We start from the raw sequence: 26,373 nt of genomic DNA on the forward strand, positions 1-26,373 counted from the left end.
TTAGCATTGATAATACAACTGAAAAATATAAAGGGAATCTACCAAGCTCTCCTAGCACAGCTAGGTTAGAAGACTTTTTGTGAACACCTAATATATACTTCATATATCTTAAATTGGATTTATCTAAAAAAAATCATTCATATAAATGTGCTGTAATAAATATTCACTTCCTTTCTGGCATGCTGCAGAGCTAGTTTTAAACATACCTGTAATTTCACTGCCATACATTAAAATGGGTTTTATTGTATGGTCATATATATGTAATAGAGTAGAAATACTTGGATTGGAAGAGGATAAAGATCTTTGCAATTTGAATACAGCTTTTAGTGATTTTTTTGTATAATTCTTCCTTTCCTTGCTTAAAAAGTCCACTAGATATAAATTTTAAACCTAAATACTTATAATTGTTAACACATTCTATTGCATCTTTTTCGAAATAAAAATATTCTTTTAAAGTTTACCAGGTTTGTTAAATATAATAACTTTGGTTTTAGATAGATTGACCTCTAAACACCATTTAGTACATAAATGTGGATACATAAACACTAAAAATGTTCTAGATGTCCTCTGGATTTCTGGTTAATATACTTAGAACAGTCTACTTATTTTGTTAAGATCTATCATAACTATATATCTCGATGTCAGATTTAAATTGTATAAACTAAAAAATAAATTTGATAAAAAAAAAAGAGTAATGTTTCGTTTTTGTTTTATCTTTTTTTTTGTGTTACTTTGTGAAACAGAAATATACTATCTAATTTGAAATCGTCACTGTACAGGGTAAACCTCCAAATCTACTATAATTGGATACTTTCACACTTTAAGTGATAATTCAGTTTTAACACTTTACCCTGTGTTCATCCCAGATAATTATGCTTAGGCCACATATAATTACAGTGACCAGAAGATGTTCTACCTGGTTTAATATAGGACCCGCTGTTTCACATTAACTTAATTACCGTTATTACACACCTGTACCTAGTGTATACCTGTATCACAATAGATACAAATCAGATTCAGTAATGACCTGTTAAAATGTTTACTTTGTAGTTTATTAGTTTACATTGACAATCAGTAGATACATAGATTACTTTGTAATGTCTGTTAGTCTTTCATCGACAGTAAATATACATTGTAGATCTATGAATGTTACAATCTGTGAAGTTAAATAACGGACTACATCTGTCTGACCAACGGTTTTTGCCAGGTAAGAGAGGATATTAAATAAGACATGTACATTATCAGAATTTTTCTTTGAACGACGAAATCTGTATTTGAATATAAAGAAAACATGTTTTAATGTTACCGGATATTTAAAACTTTGAAGCTTTCAGAGAAAAGAATAGAACTTAAAGTAAATATAATGGTTTAACAATTGAATACCCAACATAAATATACGCACATTCATACTAGCGAGATATTTTAAACATCTGATTGGAAGACTTCGCCTTACTGAATTTCCGAAGTTATGTATTGTATGTATATATGAGTGAATGAATGAATGAATTTCAACATGGTTTAAACTAATCCTATTTGTCAGGATGGTATATTCTCCAATGAAGTAATTCCATTCGTTCAGTATGGTTTATACTCTACTATTCGTTGATTCCTTTTTTTATAATTTGTGACAATGTTTTTCTTTCTTGAATGCTAGAGCTAGATTTTATTATTTATACCCCCCTCGTTTCTTGTGTGTTAGTGATCAATGTCTTCAGACACGATCACACGAAAGAACTACTCAATACATTTCCGTCATCAATATTTGATGAGGTTCTGTAAATTTATTTACACGATAATGAGTATAATTATGTACTATATCAAATTATAAGATTGTCTTAGATTGTTTCAATGAATATTTCATTCATAACAGAAGCTGCGTCATAAAATGATGTATATACTGCACTGTACAGTCAGTTAGTATGAAATATAATAGTCTATGTGTACTCGATCCCAGATATTTTTTTAGCTTCCTGAACCTACGGTGATCCTTAGTTGCTAACATGCGCGTCATTCTGTCTTTTGATGGAGACTTGTCTCATTGAAATCCTTATTTTTATAAGTATGGTGTTAGATAAAAATTTATTACACGAATATCATCATTTTGTTATGACTTTGTTCATTTATCTACAGTAGTTTTCTAATAGCCAACCATTTGTCATTGTTTTCCAGATGTGAAGCATAACATGATCTCTGTACAATATTCAAATACCAGCTAACTTCAATTGAAACTAAACATAGAGGGAGAGATACTAATCTTCGGGGGTCATTTTTAATTACTATGTACTGATTGCTAGAGATGAGGCACTGGAACAGGCCAATATTTAAATCTTCCTTATATCATAAGCAACACGCACGGTGACACATGTTGAGCAGGATTTGCTTACCCTTCCGGAGCACCTGAGATCACTCCTAGTTTTTGGTGGGGTTCGTGTTGTTTATTCTATAGTTTTCTATGTTGTGTCATGTGTACTATTGTTTGTCTGTTTGTCCTTTTCATTTTTAGCCATGGCGTTGTCAGTTTATTTACGATTTATGAGTTTGACTCTCCCTCTGGTATCTTTTATATGAAAAAGGGCGACACATTTAGATTGGATAAACAATTCCGTTGCCGATTATAAGTATATGACAATACTAAATAAGATTATGTATGCTTTAAAGTGTGATAAAACAGCAGTCGTAAATGCATCATGTTTATGAAATCTATTTTAACTCCATGAAATCAGTAGTGTTGATATAGCGACATGTCTAATTATTCGGTAAGAAAAATTTATAATTGGGCGGGCGAGTATTTCTAAATATTCAAACTGTTTGTGAAGGGTCGGAAGATCTGGTTGTTTCACATTCCTGCCCAATTTCCTCTCAGAGTGCTTCGCTTACATCCAAGCAAGTGTTTCAAGAGAGAGTTGCTTAACCTACACTCACATGTATGTCTCAAATACATGTTATCTTCTTCAAATAGTGAATAAATATTAATCCAGAGATACTTTAACTTGCCTGACTACCGCTTGTCTCAGACATGTTAGTAATTGTTTAAAGCCCACGGGGAATAATGGATTTTCACTTGATTTAATCAATCCATTTATCTCTGTTCCTTTAAAAGATTTCAGTCACCTACAAAGACATGGTGTAAAGTACTAGATTTTATCATTATACCATTATCACATGGATGATAGTTAATCGATTGTATTCAGTTCCATGTTCTTCAGCTTCCTTGTAATGACCAAGTATTCAAAATAATAAGTAAGACGTTTCTGAAGAAATCAAATAGTGCTACATAGTCATCATAGTTGTGATCCACCTATGTATTTTATTTGAGGGAGATTTATACACGTTAAAAAAAAAACTGTTTTCCACCATATATTTCCCTTGGTCGTGTAGAGGCGGTGGGGTATGGGTGACGGTGTCGGGTGAATTAGAATATACAGGTACAGATCATGTTTTATTACAACGTAATTATTCAAAAGATATTAAACATATTAGATAATAAACTAATTAGTCAATAATTGATCCATTCGATATAATTTTATCCTATTGAAGTGTTCAAATGAATTATATCAAAATGCAACAAAGATTATTATTATTTTTAATTTCAGTTTCACAATCTTCTCATGCACTTATATCGATAAATGATTAAATAAAACATTCAATGTTTTTCTAACAACACATTCTAACAAATACTTTTCTTTAAAATGTACGCTTGTTATTTAGAAAGCCTTGTAATTAGTATCGTCACCATTGTTTTAATATTGAATTGGTTGACTTTCTCCCATAAAACGTTTTAACCTCGAGGGTCAACCTATAGGTTGGACATAGAAGTATAAAGTGGTATTCATCTTCAATAGAGCTCTAGTGCTACAGTTTGTACATATTAATCTAATTTGGTTTATTAGTATTGTGATATTCTAATATTAAGTATCTGTACATACAACCCTTTGCCTTAAGCGAACACCAATAAATCCTGATCGAAACGAAATACCTCTAGTTATACAGCACCAAATTTTGCTTATCATTCTTTCTAAATTAACTTTTTTCAAACATTTCTTTCTGTACATACCATTTTGAACCCATATTAACTATATGATGTACATATAAGCATGTACATATTACCCAATTCACTAAAACTATGCTAGTCACAATACTCATTTTGACCTTAAGAATACGGTTGAAATAATGCACATGAACTTTTGTCAATAATATTCCCATACTCTAGAACAGTAGTTTAATATGTTACATAGTTGTCAAAAAGAGACAACAGAGTTTAAAGATTTAGATTTTATTATTCTGGATTTTGTGATCACTAATTTGGACACATTTAAAAGGAATAAATTACCACTTATTTCCTTATTGTCAGAGTAAAAGGACTTTTAAACAAAATCAAGGTGTGTAGACTGTAAAAAAAGAATTAAATGATGGATAATACTATGTCTGTTAGTGGTCAACAACGTCTTAATGTCATAGTAAAAGTTTGAAGTTTAATCATCGGAATTCCTTAACTGTGGCATGATACATATGTAGTTCTCCTTAGGATGAATCTATGGTATAATACAAATGATATATAATAAACTTTCATCTAAAACGAAACAATTTTTATCAAGATTCGCTCATTTCCGAGGAAAAAAAAGTAATATTTCATTTGTACTTTTGTTACACAAAGAGTTATAATCGTAAGTGGACGAACTAATAGTCCTAGGGCTGACCTACAAATACTATTGAGGAATTTATCAATTATTAGAGAAAGTACAAAGATATCATGGAGTTATTAGGAAAATATCAGTTACAGATTTACTCTAAAAGTGTACAATTATCGCTATATAATGATATAGTTAATAAATAAGTGAATTAATTTGAATACACACGATCCATATTTGAGATTAGACAATCGGTAACAGAATTATTTTTTCAAAAAGGTTAATCAGTCTCTCTGTATGATTTTATGAATGATGAACGTCTCAGTATTAGCGCAGAAATAAGTTTTTGGTAAATATTGTTCTCATACATGATCTCTTTGAATACGCTCTGGTTAATACTGCTATGTATGGTCGGTCTCAATTGAATATACTCTGGTTAATTATGTCCTATATGGTCTCTTTCAATATGCCTTGATTAAAACTGTTCTATATTGTCTCTTTGAATAAACTGGTTAATACTGCTCTATATGGCTTAAGTAAGTACTGCTCTGTATGGTCGGTCTCATTTAAATATTCTCCTATTAATACTGTTCTATATGGTCTTTTTGAATATGCCCTGGTTGATAATTCTTTTTGTGGTCTCTCTGATTATTATCGGGTTAATACTGCTCTGTATGGTCGGTCTCATTTAAATATACTCTGGTTAATACTGTTTTATATGGCCTTGTTGAATATGCCCTGGTTGATAATTCTTTTTGTGGTCTCTCTGATTATAATCGGGTTAATACTGCTCTGTATGGTCGGTCTCATTTAAATATACTCTGGTTAATACTGTTCTATATGGTCTCTTTGGATATGCCCTGGTTGATACTGCTTTTTGTGGTCTCTCTGATTATAATCGGGTTAATACTGCTCTGTATGGTCGGTCTCATTTAGATATACTCTGGTTATACCCCCGCTTTAAAAAAGGGGGGGTATACTGTTTTACCTCTGTCTGTCCGTCCATCAGTCCGTCAGTCAGTCCGTCCCATGAAACTTTCGTCACATTTTTCTCAGGAACTACACATCCACCCTTTCTGTAATTTGGTATCAACATTTATATATGTCAGCCATACCGTGTGATGCGTTTTCAGATTCATCACTTGACAACTTCCTGTTTACCGAACACTTGTCTGATTTTACACATGATAGCCAAGTTGAAAATTTTCGTCACATTTTTCTCAGGAACTACAATACAAGGATTTCTGAAATTTGGTTTCAGGATTTATATAAGTCAGCTATACCGTGTGATGCGTTTTCAGATTCATCACTCGACAACTTCCTGTTTACCGAACACTTGTATGATTTTACACATGATAACCAAGTTGAAAATTTTCGTCACATTTTTCTCAGGAACTACAATACAAGGATTTCTGAAATTTGGTTTCAGGATTTATATAAGTCAGCTATACCGTGTGATGCGTTTTCAGATTCATCACTCGACAACTTCCTGTTTACCGAACACTTGTATGATTTTACACATGATAACCAAGTTAAAAATTTTCGTCACATTTTTCTCAGGAACTACAATACAAGGATTTCTGAAATTTGGTTTCAGGATTTTTATAAGTCAGCTATACCGTGTGATGCGTTTTCAGATTCATCACTCGACAACTTCCTGTTTACCGAACACTTGCATATTTTTACACTATTAATATTATCCACTTGCGGCGGGGGTATCATCAGTGAGCAGTAGCTCGCAGTTTCACTTGTTAATACTGTTTTATATGGTCTTTTTGAATATGCCCTGGTTGATAATTCTTTTTGTGGTCTCTCTGATTATAATCGGGTTAATACTGCTCTGTATGGTCGGTCTCATTCAAATATATTCTGGTTAATACTGTTCTATAATGTCTCTTTGAATATGCCCTGGTTGTTACTGCTTTGTGTGGTCTCTCTGATTATAATCAGGTTAATACTGCTCTGTATGTCGGTCTCATTTAAATATACTCTGGTTAATACTGTTCTATATGGTCTCTTTGGATATGCCCTGGTTGATACTGCTTTTTGTGGTCTCTCTGATTATAATCGGGTTAATACTGCTCTGTATGGTCGGTCTCATTTAAATATACTCTGGTTAATACTGTTTTATATGGTCTTTTTGAATATGCCCTGGTTGATAATTCTTTTTGTGGTCTCTCTGATTATAATCGGGTTAATACTGCTCTGTATGGTCGGTCTCATTTAAATATACTCTGGTTAATACTGTTCTATATGGTCTCTTTGAATATGCCCTGGTTGATACTGCTTTTTGTGGGCTCTCTGATTATAATCGGGTTAATACTGCTCTATATTAAATAGTTTCCAGCGGGTTTTCATACTGTATAACATTATAATCCTTGGCGAATGTTCATACTGTATAACATTATTATCATTGGCGAATGTTCATACTGTATAACATTATAATCATTGGCGAATGTTCATACTGTATAACATTATTATCATTGGCGAATGTTCATACTGTATAACATTATAATCATTGGCGAATGTTCATACTGTATAACATTATAATCATTGGCGAATGTTCATACTGTATAACATTATAATCATTGGCGGATGTTCATACTGTATAACATTATAATCCTTGGCGGCTGTTCATACTGTATAACATTATAATCATTGGCGAATGTTCATACTGTATAACATTATAATCATTGGCGAATGTTCATACTGTATAGCATAATAATCATTGGCGAATGTTCATATTGTATAACATTATAATCATTGGCGAATATTCATACTGTATAACATTATAATCCTTGGCGAATGTTCATACTGTATAACATTATAATCATTGGCGAATGTTCATACTGTATAACATTATTATCATTGGCGAATGTTCATACTGTATAACATTATAATCATTGGCGGATGTTCATACTGTATAACATTATAATCATTGGCGAATGTTCATACTGTATAGCATTATAATCATTGGCGAATGTTCATACTGTATAGCATTATAATCATTGGCGAATGTTCATACTGTATAGCATTATAATCATTGGCGGATGTTCATACTGTATAGCATTATAATCATTGGCGAATGTTCATACTGTATAACATTATAATCCTTGGCGAATGTTCATACTGTATAACATTATAATCCTTGGCGAATGTTCATACTGTATAGCATTATAATCCTTGGCGAATGTTCATACTGTATAACATTATAATCCTTGGCGAATGTTCATACTGTATAGCATTATAATCATTGGCGGATGTTCATACTGTATAGCATTATAATCATTGGCGAATGTTCATACTGTATAACATTATAATCCTTGGCGAATGTTCATACTGTATAACATTATTATCATTGGCGGATGTTATACTGTATAGCATTATAATCATTGGCGAATGTTATACTGTATAACATTATCATCATTGGCGAATGTTCATACTGTATAACATTATAATCATTGGCGGCTGTTCATACTGTATAACATTATTATCATTGGCGAATGTTCATACTGTATAGCATTATAATCATTGGCGAATGTTATACTGTATAACATTATCATTATTGGCGAATGTTCATACTGTATAGCATTATAATCATTGGCGGCTGTTCATACTGTATAACATTATCATCATTGGCGAATGTTCATACTGTATAACATTATAATCATTGGCGGCTGTTCATACTGTATAACATTATAATCATTGGCGAATGTTCATACTGTATAGCATTATAATCATTGGCGAATGTTATACTGTATAACATTATCATTATTGGCGAATGTTCATACTGTATAGCATTATAATCATTGGCGGCTGTTCATACTGTATAACATTATCATCATTGGCGAATGTTCATACTGTATAACATTATAATCATTGGCGGCTGTTCATACTGTATAACATTATAATCATTGGCGAATGTTCATACTGTATAGCATTATAATCATTGGCGAATGTTATACTGTATAACATTATCATTATTGGCGAATGTTCATACTGTATAATCATTGGTGAATGTTCATACTGTATAGCATTATAATCCTTGGCGAATGTTCATACTGTATAACATTATAATCCTTGGCGAATGTTCATACTGTATAACATTATAATCCTTGGCGAATGTTCATACTGTATAACATTATTATCATTGGCGGCTGTTCATACTGTATAACATTATAATCATTGGCGAATGTTCATACTGTATAGCATTATAATCCTTGGCGAATGTTCATACTGTATAGCATAATAATCATTGGAGAATGTTCATACTGTATAACATTATAATCATTGGCGAATGTTCATACTGTATAACATTATAATCATTGGAGAATGTTCATACTGTATAGCATTATAATCATTGGCGAATGTTCATACTGTATAGCATAATAATCATTGGAGAATGTTCATACTGTATAACATTATAATCATTGGCGAATGTTCATACTGTATAACATTATAATCCTTGGCGAATGTTCATACTGTATAGCATAATAATCATTGGAGAATGTTCATACTGTATAACATTATAATCCTTGGCGAATGTTCATACTGTATAACATTATAATCATTGGCGAATGTTATACTGTATAACATTATCATTATTGGCGAATGTTCATACTGTATAACATTATAATCCTTGGCGAATGTTCATACTGTATAACATTATAATCATTGGCGAATGTTATACTGTATAACATTATCATTATTGGCGACTGTTCATACTGTATAATCATTGGCGAATGTTCATACTGTATAGCATTATAATCATTGGCGAATGTTCATACTGTATAACATTATAATCATTGGCGAATGTTCATACTGTATAGCATTATAATCATTGGCGGCTGTTCATACTGTATAACATTATAATCATTGGCAGATGTTCATACTGTATAATCATTGGCGAATGTTCATACTGTATAGCATTATAATCATTGGCGAATGTTCATACTGTATAACATTATAATCATTGGCGAATGTTCATACTGTATAACATTATAATCATTGGCGAATGTTCATACTGTATAGCATTATAATCATTGGCGGCTGTTCATACTGTATAACATTATAATCATTGGCGGATGTTCATACTGTATAACATTATAATCCTTGGCGAATGTTCATACTGTATAGCATAATAATCATTGGAGAATGTTCATACTGTATAACATTATAATCCTTGGCGAATGTTCATACTGTATAGCATAATAATCATTGGAGAATGTTCATACTGTATAGCATTATAATCATTGGCGAATGTTCATACTGTATAGCATATAATCGTTGGCGAATGTTCATACTGTATAGCATATAATCGTTGGCGAATGTTCATACTGTATAACATTATACTCATTGGCGGATGTTCATACTGTATAATCATTGGCGAATGTTTATACTGTATAGCATTATAATCATTGGCGAATATTCATACTGTATAGCATTATAATTATTGGCGAATGTTCATACTGTATAACATTATAATCATTGGCGAATATTCATACTGTATAGCATTATAATTATTGGCGAATGTTCATACTGTATATCATTATAATCATTGGCGAATGTTCATACTGTATAATCATTGGCGAATGTTTATATTGTATAGCATTATAATCATTGGCGGCTGTTCATACTGTATAACATTATAATCATTGGCGAATGTTCATACTGTATAACATTATAATCATTGGCGAATGTTCATACTGTATAACATTATAATCATTGGCGAATGTTCATACTGTATATCATTATAATCATTGGCGAATGTTCATACTGTATATCATTATAATCATTGGCGAATATTCATACTGTATAGCATTATAATCCTTGGCGAATGTTATACTGTATAACATTATCATTATTGGCGACTGTTCATACTGTATAGCATTATAATCATTGGCGAATGTTCATACTGTATAGCATATAATCGTTGGCGACTGTTCATACTGTATAACATTATAATCATTGGCGGATGTTCATACTGTATAGCATAATAATCATTGGAGAATGTTCATACTGTATAACATTATAATCATTGGCGAATGTTCATACTGTATAGCATAATAATCATTGGCGGCTGTTCATACTGTATAACATTATAATCCTTGGCGAATGTTCATACTGTATAGCATAATAATCATTGGAGAATGTTCATACTGTATAACATTATAATCATTGGCGAATGTTCATACTGTATAACATTATAATCATTGGCGAATGTTCATACTGTATAACATTATAATCATTGGCGGCTGTTCATACTGTATAACATTATAATCATTGGCGAATGTTCATACTGTATAACATTATCAGCTTTGGCGAATGCTCATACTGTATAACATTAACATCATTGGCGAATGTTTATACTGTTTAGCATTATCATCATTGGCAGATGTTCATACTGTATAATCATTGGCGAATGTTCATACTGTATAGCATTATAATCATTGGCGAATGTTCATACTGTATAGCATTATAATCATTGGCGAATGTTCATACTGTATAGCATTATAATCATTGGCGAATGTTCATACTGTATAGCATTATAATCATTGGCGGCTGTTCATACTGTATAACATTATAATCATTGGCGGATGTTCATACTGTATAACATTATAATCCTTGGCGAATGTTCATACTGTATAGCATAATAATCATTGGAGAATGTTCATACTGTATAACATTATAATCCTTGGCGAATGTTCATACTGTAAAGCATAATAATCATTGGAGAATGTTCATACTGTATAGCATTATAATCATTGGCGAATGTTCATACTGTATAGCATATAATCGTTGGCGAATGTTCATACTGTATAGCATATAATCGTTGGCGAATGTTCATACTGTATAACATTATACTCATTGGCGGATGTTCATACTGTATAATCATTGGCGAATGTTTATACTGTATAGCATTATAATCATTGGCGAATATTCATACTGTATAGCATTATAATTATTGGCGAATGTTCATACTGTATAACATTATAATCATTGGCGAATATTCATACTGTATAGCATTATAATTATTGGCGAATGTTCATACTGTATATCATTATAATCATTGGCGAATGTTCATACTGTATAATCATTGGCGAATGTTTATACTGTATAGCATTATAATCATTGGCGGCTGTTCATACTGTATAACATTATAATCATTGGCGAATGTTCATACTGTATAACATTATAATCATTGGCGAATGTTCATACTGTATAACATTATAATCATTGGCGAATGTTCATACTGTATAACATTATAATCATTGGCGAATGTTCATACTGTATAACATTATAATCATTGGCGAATGTTCATACTGTATAACATTATAATCATTGGTGAATCTTTTTACTGTATAACATTATAATCATTGGCGAATGTTCATACTATATAGCATTATAATCATTGTCGGATGTTCATATTGTATAACATTATAATCGTTGGCGAATGTTCATACTGTATAACATTATAATCCTTGGCGAATGTTCATACTGTATAGCATAATAATCATTGGCGGCTGTTCATACTGTATAACATTATAATCATTGGCGAATGTTCATACTGTATAACATTATAATCATTGGCGAATGTTCATACTGTATAGCATTATAATCATTGGCGAATGTTCATACTGTATAACATTATAATCATTGGCGAATGTTCATACTGTATAACATTATAATCATTGGCGGATGTTCATACTGTATAACATTATAATCATTGGCGAATGTTCATACTGTATAACATTATAATCCTTGGCGAATGTTCATACTGTATAGCATTATAATCATTGGCGAATGTTCATACTGTATAACATTATAATCATTGGCGAATGTTCATACTGTATAACATTATAATCATTGGCGGATGTTCATACTGTATAACATTATAATCATTGGCGAATGTTCATACTGTATAGCATTATAATCATTGGCGGCTGTTCATACTGTATAACATTATAATCATTGGCGAATGTTCATACTGTATAGCATTATAATTATTGGCGGCTGTTCATACTGTATAACATTATAATGATTGGCGGCTGTTCATACTGTATAACATTATAATCATTGGCGAATGTTTATACTGTATAGCATTATAATCATTGGCGAATGTTCATACTGTATAACATTATAATCATTGGCGAATGTTCATACTGTATAACATTATCATCATTGGCGAATGTTCATACTGTATAACATTATAATCATTGGCGAATGTTCATACTGTATAACATTATAATCATTGGCGAATGTTCATACTGTATAGCATTATAATCATTGGCGAATGTTCATACTGTATAACATTATAATCATTGGCGAATGTTCATACTGTATAACATTATCATCATTGGCGAATGTTCATACTGTATAACATTATAATCATTGGCGAATGTTCATACTGTATAACATTATAATCATTGGCGAATGTTCATACTGTATAACATTATAATCATTGGCGAATGTTCATACTGTATAGCATTATAATCATTGGCGGCTGTTCATACTGTATAACATTATAATCATTGGCGAATGTTCATACTGTATAGCATAATAATCATTGGAGAATGTTCATACTGTATAGCATTATAATCATTGGCGAATGTTCATACTGTATAGCATATAATCGTTGGCGAATGTTCATACTGTATAGCATAATAATCATTGGAGAATGTTCATACTGTATAACATTATAATCATTGGCGAATGTTCATACTGTATAACATTATAATCATTGGCGAATGTTCATACTGTATAACATTATAATCATTGGCGAATGTTCATACTGTATAGCATTATAATCATTGGCGGCTGTTCATACTGTATAACATTATAATCATTGGCGAATGTTCATACTGTATAGCATAATAATCATTGGAGAATGTTCATACTGTATAGCATTATAATCATTGGCGAATGTTCATACTGTATAGCATATAATCGTTGGCGAATGTTCATACTGTATAGCATAATAATCATTGGAGAATGTTCATACTGTATAACATTATAATCATTGGCGAATGTTCATACTGTATAGCATATAATCGTTGGCGAATGTTCATACTGTATAACATTATACTCATTGGCGGATGTTCATACTGTATAATCATTGGCGAATGTTTATACTGTATAGCATTATAATCATTGGCGAATATTCATACTGTATAGCATTATAATTATTGGCGAATGTTCATACTGTATAACATTATAATCATTGGCGAATATTCATACTGTATAGCATTATAATTATTGGCGAATGTTCATACTGTATATCATTATAATCATTGGCGAATGTTCATACTGTATAATCATTGGCGAATGTTTATACTGTATAGCATTATAATCATTGGCGAATGTTCATACTGTATCTGAAGAAATGTTATCTTTTTATAATTGTAACGGTCTATATGGAAATAATTGAAGCAATTAAGATAATACATTAAAGATTGTTTGTTAAGTGAATAGGAAAATGTAAATTATTGATTTCATCTTGACCAGTCATTGGAACGAATCTGATAGAGATTTAGACCAACAAATATAGCATGAGGAAATCAAATTTGTCTTTCCATTATGGAAATGTATTTTCTTATAGAAAAGTTTCCAAGTGGAACTTCTATGTTATTGATTCTAAGTATTACACAAATTTTGTGTTTAACTAACCGACAACACATTACCTTCTTAAATATTTCAAGAGAAAATGGATTATTTATCTTTCTGTGATAATAATACAATTTGTTAGATTTGATGGGTTATTTACAAATCTAAAATTGTACTTTATTTGTTATTTCAGTACTTCTAATGGTTGTTTAATTAACTGTTAATAACGGATTGTTTCAACTCAGTACAAAATACAACTCTGTTTGAATGTCAATTAAAAAGACCACTCAACATTTAATTTATATGAATATCAATACATTTTGAATGTAACACACATTGGATTTTAAAATGAAGGCTGATGTTAACAGTAGAGTTCTTTGCACTCTGGTGTGAACTATTTATCTCCTAATTTATATTGGCTCTCAAACGTATGTTCAGCCTTTTCGTGTAAAAAGTGAAGCTTAAATAATCTACAATGTTAACAATGTGAATCTTAACAATCGCAAACTTTTCCTGTCTATCATAAAAAAAAAGATCGAAACTTCCATATAAACCACGAATTTCAAAACCTTACATATACACGAGAGGAAGGTCAAACTAAAATTTTACGCCAAAATAGAAGACGGTTCAACTAACTTCTTTGTTACAAGAAGGAAGGTCAAACAAATCTACCATGTTAACAAGAAGAAGGTCAAACCAATTAACAGTGTCAACAAGAGGAAGGTCACATTAATTAATCGTGTTAACAAGAGGAAGGTTATACGAATACATCATGTTAACAAAAGGAAGGTCAAACTAATTAACCATGTTAACAAGAGGAATGTTAAACGGTTCTACCTTCAGTGGCGGATCCAGAACTTTTCCTAAGGGGGGGCCGCTGACTGACCTAAGGGGGGGCCCGCACCAGTCATGCTTCAATGATTCCCTATATAATCAACCAAATTTTTCCCACAAAAGGGGGGCCCGGGCCCCCCAGGCCCCCCCTCCCCCTGGATCCGCCTATGACCTTGTTTACTAGAGGAAAGTGAAACGAACCAACCTTGTCAACAAGAGGAAGGTTACAAGAATATATATCATGTTCACAAGAGGAGAGTCAAACTAATTCATGTTAACTAGAGGAAGGTCAAATGAATTCATCATGTCAACAAGAGGAAGGTCAAACTCATAGCCATGTTAACTACAGGAAGGTCAAACGAGTCTACCACGTTAATAAGAAGAAGGTCAAACGAGTCTACCATGTTAATAAGAGGAAGGTCAAACGAGTCTACATGTTAATAACAGGAAGGTCAAACGAGTCTGCCACTTTAACGAGAGTAAGGTCAAATGAACCATCCATGTTAACAAGACGAAGGTCAAATTTATCAATCATATAAAAAAGAAGGTCAGACCAACCTTACATTTTACCAGGGTTAAGGTCAAACAAAGCTTATATGTTAACAAGATAAATATCCATCACACCATCCATGTTAAATACTAAGAGAAAGGGAAAGCAAAGCGATCATGCTACAGATACAGTCAAGACTGCTTCATATTTTGATTGAAATGTAGAAATTAGGGAGCTACCATTTGATTTTTATGGGGGGGGCTAGGATGAAATTTGAAAAAAATAGGCAGGACAGGAGTTTTGGGTAAAAAAAAAAAAGGCAGGATGAGACACTTGCAAAAAAAAAAAAAGTCAGGATGACGAATTTATGTAAAAAAAGTCAGGATAAACTAAAAAAAAAGCAGGACCGAATAGAGTGAAAAATAAAAAGGCAGGACAGAGATTACAACTAAAAAAAATGCAGGACAACATTTTTCATCCTAGCCCCCCCATAAAAATCAAATGGTAGCTCCCTTAACAATAAGTGTCAGTTCAGAACAAACTTCCTCAACAATACAGATGATTTCAGCCTCCCAGTTGTGAACTTTCGATTTCTATGTAGAAATATTCCAGCAGCACCTGTATATGTAGTAAATATGTAGGACTCAAATCTTTGATGGGTTCCAAATCTATGACAGAATCCTAATTATGGTAAATATGACGTCATGCCATCCCAAATCTATGGCAGATTTTTTACAATCCTAATCTATGGCAAAATTTGTAGTTTCCTAAACTATGGCGGATTTTTATTGTTTCTAAATCTATGGCATTTTTTTGGCAAATGGGAAACAATGCAGTACATTTTCGACCAATGACTTGTCTTAAGAAAGAGTAAATATACGACAACGGGAACATGTCAATAAACATTTGTTAAATAAACATTCCATAATGGTCAACCAAAAAAAGTCATAAATTATAAATTCTTAAACCTTAATACAGACTTCAAAATGAAATGATGTGCTCTGTAAAAAATAAACTTTTTTAAATCTGTGCATGGTATCTGCTTGATGTGGATTTGAAACTCCCGAAACTCCTTTTCAAAAATATGCGATACTGAAAAAAAGCGGTGCCCTTATTCATCGCGGGCATTGACCGGTACAGCACATCTTGTCCCGCTTCGGAATAGTATGTCACATCTTCCTTTAAACCATCGGCAATTTTTTGTCAGGAAAATAACTTCATCTTGAATGGTGTTCAAATCTATGGGTTCCGCCATCGTTAGCGGCGGCGAAGATGTAATATGGCGTTATTCAATTGTGACTTTATATGTTACTCTCTCCCCCTGACCTTGAAGTCATAAAACTTTCGAATCAGTTCTTTGTACTCATACTCCAAAATCAAACAATCAAAATGCTGGATTTCATGTTTCGAGCACGATTTTTGTGCTCCGAGCTCCGAGCACTAGGCAAAGTTTTCTGACTTCAACCCCAGATCTGCCATAGATTTGGAGAAAACAATAATCTGCCATAGATTTGAGTTGTTTGGCGTTTGTAACGTCACATTTACCATAGTTTATGAAACTGCCATAGATTTGAGTCCTACATATAGATATATATATATATATATCTCCTTATTGATATTCCGAAGTATGCATTTCCTAACAGGATGTTTTCAATAGAGTTACTATTTACATAGACAATTTTAGACCAACAGTTCCAAGGGGTAGTTTAATTATCCCGTTGAAATTGAACAGACGCCATCAATAGTTGGTTGACCCTTATGAAATATTTGTTTCAAAGATGACGAAGGCTATGATCCAATTGTCGTAACTACTATATCGATATGCTTTCCTCGAATGTTAAGAAGATATGGACATACAAATAATTCCATAATATCACCTCACCTCTTATCAAGAGCTAATGTAGGATATAAAGGTAAAGCATAGAGCTGTAGTATTGATTTGACCCTGATAATTAAGTTTATCGTAGAAATAATGAGTAAAACACTTTCTACAAAATATCAGTTCATGAAACAAGATCCTTGGATGTGTAAGGGATGCATAACGTAGTCTATCAGCCTGACTTTTGTTTTGTAATTATTGCTAAAAATAAAAATTTATTGTTAAACCATCTCCAAAGAAACTTAGCAAACATAACTTGATGAATAAGCCATCATGACTTTCAGGAGATATTGACTGCATGTATGCTACATATATTAATTTAGATGTACAATCAGATTTAAACCTTGATTACTCCCGTGCTTTGTATCATATATTAATTTAGATGTACAAGCAGATTTAAACCTTGATTACTCCCGTGCTTTGTATCATATATTAATTTAGATGTACAATCAGATTTAAACCTTGATTACTCCCGTGCTTTGTATCATATATTGTTTGTATTGTATTATAAAAAAATTATTGATGTTGTAATGTTTATGCCCTTTGGGGCCCATAATTGGAAAAATAAATATCTTATCTTATCTTATCTTATATTAATTTAGATGTACAAGCAGATTTAAACCTTGATTACTCCCGTGCTTTGTATCATATATTAATTTAGATGTACAATCAGATTTAAACCTTGATTACTCCCGTGCTTTGTATCATATATTAATTTAGATGTACAAGCAGATTTAAACCTTGATTACTCCCGTGCTTTGTATCATATATTAATTTAGATGTACAATCAGATTTAAACCTTGATTACTCCCGTGCTTTGTATCATATATTGTTTGTATTGTATTATAAAAAAATTATTGATGTTGTAATGTTTATGCCCTTTGGGGCCCATAATTGGAAAAATAAATATCTTATCTTATCTTATCTTATATTAATTTAGATGTACAAGCAGATTTAAACCTTGATTACTCCCGTGCTTTGTATCATATATTAATTTAGATGTACAATCAGATTTAAACCTTGATTACTCCCGTGCTTTGTATCATATATTAATTTAGATGTACAAGCAGATTTAAACCTTGATTACTCCCGTGCTTTGTATCATATATTAATTTAGATGTACAAGCAGATTTAAACCTTGATTACTCCCGTGCTTTGTATCATATATTAATTTAGATGTACAATCAGATTTAAACCTTGATTACTCCCGTGCTTTGTATCATATATTAATTTAGAAGTACAATCAGATTTAAACCTTGATTACTCCCGTGCTTTGTATCATATATTAATTTAGATGTACAATCAGATTTAAACCTTGATTACTCCCGTGCTTTGTATCATATATTAATTTAGATGTACAAGCAGATTTAAACCTTGATTACTCCCGTGCTTTGTATTTCCTATCATGATTTCCATGCTGCTCACAAGGAGGCTATTAAAACAAGAGTTCCAAAAGATGAAGTTGAAATCATCCCTTCGTAAATTTTACGGACGCCATTACGAGTTGGTTGACTGTTATCACCGTTTCACAGATGATTTCGGATATGTTCTTTACGTCGTAACTACAGTCCCCTTCCCTTTTCATGGATGTCACCTACCAAATTAGACTATTTACCAGGGTTGTAATAACATGAAGGTTGTGTTACTTTGTTCATCTGGGTTACATACGACACTAAAAGACTGATATACAGCCGTTAACAAATAAAACTACACGGGAAGACTATGTTACAGGCCTTTCACAAATAAAACGCCGGTTATCGAAAGCATAGTATCCATGGTTGCGTTCATCATCGTAGCGCCTACATAGGGCTACGTAGAGTTATAACTATTGAACGTGTAGCTAGCCTAGCTGCTACGTAGATATTGATATCAGCTAGGCTAGCTACTAGTTCAGGGTTGCTTCAATATCGAAGATTGAACGCAACCTAGGTGGATACCATGCTTTCGATAACGTTTTATTTGTGAAAGGCGTGCTAAATAGTCTTTCGGTGTCGATAATTTGTTAACGGCTGTATAAATTATTAGTTTTTTGGTGTCGTATTTAAACAAGTAGACAAAATAATAAAAGGACAACACATAGCATAAATAATGATAAAAAAAAAGAAAATAATTATTTGAAATCAAGGAACATACAAACGGCAAATATTACTTGTACAAACTAATGGAAATGAAACTTGAGTTGTTTTCTTTGCAATTCTTTCAGGTTTAATAAGCACAGTTTCAATAAGATAATTACCAAACAAATGGCTGCATTTGGGCTTAACTAATGAATTGTGTGAATTATAATTTTAAAAGGTATGTATTGTACAATATGATTGAAAATAGCTGTTTATGATCGCACAGTTGTTCATTGTAAACGAACTATATATTTATTATCCTGGGGTATTTTAATATACCGTAGATCAACATTTGTTTTTTAGATAAGTGATTTTATCTCTAAATATCTATGTTGTTGTGTTTTTTGTTTTAAAAGATACATTTAACAGGCTCGACATGATTGTGTTGTAGTAAATAATAAAAAAAAAAACTACACAACAACGCCAACGACTATTAACCAAAGCAGCAACAAAAACGGCTACCATACCACAACATCTACGTAACACCAACGGATAACTTATGTACCATACCACAACCAATACGGTTAACTTATCTACCATATCACAATTCCTACGTAACACCAACGGCTACCATACGACAACACCTACGTAACACAAACGGCTACCATACCACAACACCTACGTAACACAAACGGCTACCATACGACAACACCTACGTAACACAAACGGCTACCATACCACAACATCTACGTAACACAAACGGCTACCATACCACAACATCTACGTAACACAAACGGCTACCATACCACAACACCTACGTAACACAAACGGCTACCATACCACAACACCTACGTAACACAAACGGCTACCATACCACAACACCTACGTAACACAAACGGCTACCATACCACAAAACCTACGTAACAAACAGCTAATTAATCTACCATACCACAACACAAACGGTTAGTTCATCTACCATACCACAACACAAACGGCTAATTCATCAACCATACCACAACACCTACGTAAAACCAATGGTTAACTTATATACATTTACTACCATATAACAACACAAACGGCTAACTCGTCTACCATACCACAACACAAACGGCTAATTCATCTACCATACCACAACACAAACGGTTAGTTCATCTACCATACCACAACACAAACGGCTAATTCATCTACCATACCACAACACAAACGGCTAATTCATCTACCATACCACAACACAAACGGCTAATTCATCTACCATACCACAACACAAACGTAACTGTGAACAACGGCTAACTAATATACCAAACCATAACCAATACGACTAACTTATCTATCATACCAGAACACCGATTGCTAACCTATCTATCATACCACAACACCGATTGCTAACCTATCTATCATACCACAACACGTACAGCTAACTAATATACCATACTACATCATCTACGGCTAACTTATCTACCATACCACAACAATAGACAGCTTCCTTATCTACCATACTAAAACAAAAACTACAATTTACCCCACCCCCTTTTTCCCACATTTTCCTCTCCCCCTTCCAGAGTCCGCCTTTGATTAGTATAACACGTTCAATATGCATATCTGGATATATACTAGTAATTTATTTATTTTATACCTTACTTCAATGTTCGCTTTTTACTAAACAATTATGAGAAAAGTTGTATCATATAAATTTTAGAGTGTAATTCTTTTTAGCAAAGATACAGGTAATTGCGACAATCTATGTTAAGACTGACAAACCAATCAGATTGTAGGATTTCGACAGGTGCGCTTCTCATTTTTATTTTTTTTTAAATACCTTTGTTAGTAGTTACAACAGCGTGGGAAAAGTTGGTACGATTTAAAAAAAAAATAATAAAGATGTGTTAATACATTTTGTTGCAACACTTTAAATATTTGAACAACTTTTTGAGCATTTATAAATTATTTGATATCCATATAGTATATCGTGTACAACCGATTAAAGTATATATTTTTACATAAAGTTTATGAAAATAAAAGATGTGAGGTTTATGGAGAATAGAAAAAAATAAATACCACAAATCGTTGAGGTATAAGGCGGCTGAATAAAGACAGTTCCGGTCCATTGCTTCAATAGAACTGTATGATTATTAAATCAAATATTTCAAATTTAATTGATAAAAGGTTTTAAGTAAAATGTAGGAAGTATATATATATGACGAAAGGACAAAGCCCACGATGGAAATAAGTCAGGGTTCAGCGGTTTTATGCTAAATAATTTGACATGTTTATAACAACAAAATGTATATAAAATAATTTGTGAACTATTATGATGTGTTTTGGCATTTCACCAGCAAACCAGGTTAGTTTTCTCATCAACTTCGTATGACATCGCAATTTTTTGTTACCTCTGTTCTTTGTGAATTTCACTGGATTATTTCGGGGAGGGGGATTAATATTGTAAGTATGATGTTAAACATTGACATGGGTGCAATACAATGTGCTGAACCTATACAAAGATTATTATTTGGAATAATGCTTTAAAAAATCCACAGTGCAGATTTATTCATTGCAAATATAAATTTAATAGCAAAACGCCAACTTGAATCTTTATCAATCAAGGTCTTTACAAAATACAGATGAATATATTTAACAAAAATATTACATGATTTAAATATGTTTGATACTGAAAGAGATTTCTCTTTTACGTGGAGAGGTTTTATGATATTTTCACTGACGTCATTTAGACTGTTTTATTATTGAACAACTATGAACATGACAGATTTGTTTACTCTACTATTGTCACTCTCAGCTTGACATAGTAAGTCTGAAACATTACTTAATCCTAAAATCATTCGGTGTAATATATCTACCAGATTATAGACATGTAATATATCTACAAGATTATAGACGTTACTGAATGCCGTAAACTCAGTTGGGAATGTCCTAATATCACATAATTATGCCGTGTGTGGTTTTGTATGCAAGATGAACAATAATTTGTCACTTTTGAATAAAACCCGGCTCAGAGTTTTTTTCAGATTTCTGTTAGTTTTAAAAGTATTAATGGTTAACGGCAGTTCATTACATACGAATTCTGAGTTTTCTTTGAGGGGAATTCAATTCCGTCTGTAGAATCCGAAAAATGTAAGTGTATTAGGAAGACCGCATTATTAGGTCTTTCCACTTTTCGTGGAAAGACCTTTTGTTTTTCTTCTGATTATTATTATTTTTTTTTTTTCTTCTGCCGTCTGAGATGCTTTTTTGTCTTACAACATATCGAATGGATTTTTGGCCAATGATGTTGTACAGTAATGGGGGTTTCAAAACTCACCCTGTGTGACCGAACACTTATCCTTACAGGAGTTATCTCCCCGCATCCCCTTTTTCTTGTTATTGCTATATCTCTAAAACCGTAAAAGATTTTAGCAAACTGTTTTCACCAAATTGTTCGTCTATTCTTTAGAATGATTTGGTTAATTTTGACTGGAGTGATCAGAAGACATATTATGGGAGTTATTTCCCTTTGAAAATTTAAGATAGGCGATATGTTGGATAAATTCATACGTTATAAGTCGTAGAGGCCTACAGTCTTTTGATATGAAGTCCTTGTTCATTTGAAGGAAATTGAGGTCAAGGTCAAAGGTCAAGGTCATGTAATAAATTTTGAATTTTGCTTGTTATCGTTATTCCAAAGAAACTGTGACAGTAAATGATATGATGTGTTTAACAAATAAATTTACAAAAAGGCGCAACTTCAACCTATTTAAGTCGAAGAGTTTTGGTAAACCCTTATAGGAGTTTTCTCCCCTTTTTGTATTTGAAATCAGTATTTCTCCACAACCATACAAGTGATTGACCTAGGGTCTTTTGAATTGAGATCACTGACCTATGACCTCAAAATTGAGGTCAAGGTCAAAGGTCAATTTGACGTTCTAGATTTTGACCTTTGCCAAAAATTCTTTCTGGTTCATTATAAAACAATTAAGTCTTCTGCATAAACCTAATAATCTTATTTTTTTTTATATCAGTTTGATTTACCACATTACATCAACAGGGAGTGACATTTTCTAACATCGTTTTTTAAATTTCATTCTTATTATCGAGGTGGAAAGACCTTCAATTGTTCTCTGAAGAATTGGTTTTTAATATATATATAATTCGCTTAAACATCAGCCAAACAATGTTAGATCTGTAAATTTGCTTTCGCAAATTTTTGGTTCTTCCCTCGCCGGATTTGAACTCGATATGCTGACATATCGTGACACGAAATCGCCTTGCACTGTATCCGACACGCTAGACCATTCGGCCATATATTTCCAAGAGAGCAAACGTTAGCTCCATTATCTCCTTACTTTTCTCTAATGTTAACTACTGTACACCCCAGCCGTTCTCAATGCCTCCCATCCGTTCTCAAATATTACCGGTGATAGCTCCCAAATGATCCTGGTCAATAAGTGAAGCTACTAGACAAATATAAGCAGTGGTACCTTCTAACTGCCCTTCATCCATATAATATATTTGGATTCCCACTAGAGAACTATTCACAAAAGTATCCTCCAACTTTTCTCCATTTATAACGACACATCTAACCATATAATAACCTGTAAGTGTTAGCCTGAAGTGAGAACTGGTGGACATAAAGACAGAAGTTTAATTGTTCTGTAATGATTTGGTCATCTTAGAGAACTTATACGATTAGGCCTGTTAGACATTAAGTCTTATTTATGGACATTAAGTTGATTGGGGTCGTTATTGTGCTGGTATTAACCTGACACGGACAAATTAGATGCTTTTCTTCTGTTCAGATATTCACGTGATAATAGCTTGTAGCCTAACACGGACAAATTATATGCTTTCCTACTGTTCAAACATTCACCTTATAATAACCTAACACGGACAAATTAAATGCGTCCATGCTGTTCAGCCATTCACGGATTCTTTGATATTTTATAATTGTTTAATTTAACTTGTAGTCAGTATAATTGAATAGGATCCTAAAGGTGACGTTATAACCATGCAAGATATTCAGACCTAAACATTTTTCATATACAGCATCACAATGAATTTTGTGTCTTAAGAAAATTCTAAATTTTGTGATTTGTTCAAAGCTGATGACGATTCCCGGTTTGTCAAATACTTAACTAATATTGATGTTATGCCTAGTCAAATAACTGTTATTCCTAGCCAAATAACTGACTTATATTGAAGTTATTCCTAGTCAAATAACTGACTTATATTGAAATTGTTCCTAGTCGATAACTGACTGATATTGTAGTTATCCCTAGTCAATTAACTGACTGATATTGTAGTTATTCCTAGTCAATTAACTGACTGATATTGTAGTTATTCCTAGTCAAGTAACTGACTGATATTGTAGTTATTCCTAGTCAATTAACTGACTGATATTGTAGTTATTCCTAGTCAAGTAACTGACTGATATTGTAGTTATTCCGAGACAAATGACTGACTGATATTGTAGTTATTCCTAGACAAATAAATGACTGATATTGTAGTTATTCCTAGTCAAGTAACTGACTGATATTGTAGTTATTCCGAGACAAATAACTGACTGATATTGTAGTTATTCATAGACAAATAAATGACTGATATTGTAGTTATTCCTAGTCAATTAACTGACTGATATTGTAGTTATTCCTAGTCAATTAACTGACTAATATTGTAGTTATCCCTAGCCAACTAACTGACTGATAGTGTAGTTATTCCTAGTCAATTAACTGACTGATATTGAAGTTATTCCTACTCAAATAACTGACTGATATTGTAGTTATTCCTAGTCGAATAACTGACTGATATTGTAGTTATTCCCAGTCAAATAACTGACTGATAGTGTAGTTATTCCCAGTTAAAAAACTGACTGATATTTAAGTTATTCCCTGTCAAATAACTGACTGATATTGTAGTTATTCCCAGTCAAATAACTGACTGATATTGTAGTTATTCCTATTCAGATAACTGACTGATATTGTAGTCATTTCTAGCTAGATAACTGACTGAGATTGTTGTTATTCCTAGTCAAATAACTGACTAATATTGTAGTTATTCCTAGTCGATACCTGACTGATATGGTAGTTATTCCTAGTATAAAAACTAAATGATATTGTAGTTATTCCTAGACAAACAAATGACTGATATTGTAGTTAATCCTAGTCAATTAACTGACTGATATTGTAGTTATCCCTAGTCAATTAACTGACTGATATTGTAGTTATTACTAGACAAATAATTGACTGATATTGTAGTTATTCCTAGCCAACTAACTGACTGATATTGTATTTATCCCTACAGATAACTGACTGATATTGTAGTTATTCCCAGTCAAATAACTGACTGATATTGAAGTTATTCCCAGTCAAATAACTGACTGATATTGTAGTTATTCCCAGTCAAATAACTGACTGATATTGTAGTTATTCCTATTCAGATAACTGACTGATATTGTTTTGTTATTCCCAGTCAAAAAACTGACTGATATTGTAGTTATTCCTAGTCAGATAACTGACTGATAACTGACTGATATTGAAGTTATCCCTAGTCAATTAACTGACTGATATTGTAGTTATTCCTAGACAAATAAATGACTGATATTGTAGTTATTCCCAGTCAAATAACTGACTGATATTGAAGTTATTCCCAGTCAAATAACTGATATTGTAGTTATTCCTATTCAGATAACTGACTGATATTGTAGTTATTCCTAGTCAAATAATACTAATCAGGAAATCTGTTGACACCAACAATTATTTAACAATACACGAATATCATCAACAAATAGAAACGTGAATTACAAAAATTGATAATAGTATTGAAATTCATATTTTAATGTTATTGCATTTTTAAAATTGTGACAGCATTAAGCTATACTCTGTATTGAATATTAAT

At 32.2% G+C, this 26,373-nt stretch overlaps 1 protein-coding gene across 2 annotated transcripts in view; it reads left to right on the top strand.

The window, feature by feature from the left end:
* Window positions 1-1,055: 1,055 nt before the first annotated feature.
* LOC143078649 (nephrin-like) overlaps window positions 1,056-26,373 on the top strand; it is a 91,581-nt gene continuing 66,263 nt past the window's right edge. The window contains exons 1-2 of one of the 2 annotated variants that reach the window (XM_076253504.1): window positions 1,056-1,207; window positions 19,638-19,729. The gene's annotated coding sequence lies outside the window, so the exon portion shown is untranslated. The remainder of the gene's footprint in view (window positions 1,208-19,637; window positions 19,730-26,373) is intronic. The other variant, XM_076253503.1, reaches the window with a different exon arrangement.

This window comes from Mytilus galloprovincialis, chromosome 6 (assembly GCF_965363235.1).
Source record: "Mytilus galloprovincialis chromosome 6, xbMytGall1.hap1.1, whole genome shotgun sequence".
Classification (NCBI taxonomy): Eukaryota; Metazoa; Mollusca; class Bivalvia; order Mytilida; family Mytilidae; genus Mytilus; species Mytilus galloprovincialis.